This window comes from Hyaena hyaena, unplaced genomic scaffold (genome assembly GCF_003009895.1).
Source record: "Hyaena hyaena isolate Hyena2069 unplaced genomic scaffold, ASM300989v1 scaffold_659, whole genome shotgun sequence".
NCBI classification, from domain to species: domain Eukaryota; kingdom Metazoa; phylum Chordata; class Mammalia; order Carnivora; family Hyaenidae; genus Hyaena; species Hyaena hyaena.
The window spans coordinates 659,004-661,119 of NW_024081293.1; the positions used below are offsets into that span (position 1 = coordinate 659,004).

General features: G+C 43.6%; 1 pseudogene; it reads right to left on the bottom strand.

Moving 5' to 3' along the window:
• Positions 1-1,292: 1,292 nt before the first annotated feature.
• Positions 1,293-1,562, bottom strand: LOC120219996 (annotated as a pseudogene).
• Positions 1,563-2,116: the final 554 nt, after the last annotated feature.

Consider the following 2,116-nt stretch of genomic DNA (forward strand, 5'->3'; position numbering starts at 1 on the left):
CGCTTAACAGACTTAGGGCGCCCCTAAGTTCTCTTGAATCTTAAATTCCTTTCTGCCACTGGTCCTTGCTCTCTTCTCCCCTCTGCACACAGCCATTTTCTGATTTTGCTTATTATAAAAGTGGTATCCACTGACACCGCATCTCCCTCCACCTGCACCCTCCTTGTCAGAGCAAGTGCTTCCTTGAATAATCTGTGCACACCAGCTCCCCTTCTTGTACTCTTCCTCACAACTGGGCTGCATCTCGCCTCTGCTGGTGCCACTTTCCACCTCCTAGGCCCTGGTAAGACAAAGGTCTCAGGTGGGTTTCCAGGTGCCTGGACCCCTCCCCCACTGGTGACACCGCAGATCCAGGCTTCATTCTGCAAACTCCTCTTAACTTCCTCTAGCACATCCTTCCACCATGGCTTCCTCCCTAGGTTTCTCATCATTATTTCACAGTTCTGTTCAGGGACATCTCTACCTCTGCCAACACGTCCATATAGGTTTTGCCTGATTCAGTCCCATACCCTACTGTTCTTCCTAGTTTAGTCACATCCCTTAGTGATTTCATCTACTCAGGGCTAGCTACACGATGGGAGGCCTAGCATATACTGAAAAAGCAGGGTCTTGGCTCAACAGTTATTCAAGATGGCAAGAGCAGAGCATGAAACCAAGGGTGGGCCCTTTGCAACTGTCCAAGTCATGTGTCAACTGCGGAGCATCCAAGAACACAGTGTCTCCTCAAACTCTATTTCCAGCCAAGAACTTTCTCCTGAGCTTTAGGCTCAACAACTGTTCTGCATGCACACCACTGCAGGTAGATTTTGTTTAAATCCTGGTGCTTTTACTTACTAGTAGTATGATTCTGGTAAAGACATTTTCTCTGAGCTTCAGCGTCTCAGTGTAAAATGTGCAAGGCTATGGGAAAGTTTTTGCAGGTATCAGGCTGATGAGTCAATAATAGAGGTTAATAATATATCCTATAAACAGCTATAAACTGCCCACACTCATAAAATATAAAAAGCCCTAAGGAAAACTTGGTAGCTGTTGTAACATCAGGGCTGGCTGTTAATCTGACTGTTTGGAAACTGTGTAAATTAGGACAAACAGGTAGCAACCTTGGAAAGAGCTTGGGAATAATTTTTTTTTAAATAAAAACAATGCCACAGCATTTATTTTCATCTGGCAATAACATAAAGGTAATCAAAACAATATGAAAAAATGTTTCAGAACTACACTCCCAGCAAACAACACATTAAAAAAATGAACTATATTGCCTTCTCAAGAATTTCTCACTTCATTGATCATTTCTAGTTGGAGACATTTTGGAGCAGGGTAATATCTCTTTTTAGCATGATTTTACCCAGTTGTTTTCTTGAGTTTTATAATCAATCCCTTCTGTATCATCTAAGAGGAGGTTTATACTCTCATTAAAACCAGTAATACAGCCCTCTAACCACATATTCACTCATAAAGCCACACCTGAATCTGGGATTTCTCAACCATCTGAACATGACTGTTGCTGGGTGGGGCTGCACCATCAGCTTTTGCACTTTCTGGCCCTGGCCATGGTACACCATAGTGGAAAGTGACAAAGACCACACTACCCTGTACACTACTCCAGAAAGCAAATCAAGATTGGAAATAATTGTTGCCCAAAAGGAGCATTTTAAAAACATGTGCCATATCACATTGCAGTCAAAGAATAAGGACTCTGACAGCAAGTTCACCTAGCAAAGATCTACTCAGTCTGGTTCTAGGAACTTGACATCATGTACTTTGAGCTAATGGCCAGGCTCCAACCTCCAAGGCAAAGAACACAGCCTCACATAGCAGAACTAGAACAGGGCAGCCTTCAGCTGCCAGCACTCAGAATGAGATCGCTTGTTTGCTAAGTGATGTGGGTATTTCCAACTTCCTAGTGGTCATCACGAGCAAGAAGCTTGGCTGCAATCTGAAATTCAACATAACTCACACTGAACTCAACAACTCCCTTCCTGCTCAAAGCTGCTTTTCCTCAAACCTGTGTGTTAGTTACTGGTCCCACTCACTGCCAAGTTGCTTCAGCTGAAAACCTGATCAAGTTTTGCTCTGCTTCTCTTCCTTCATTCCAGCAACCACTCCCCATAAGCCT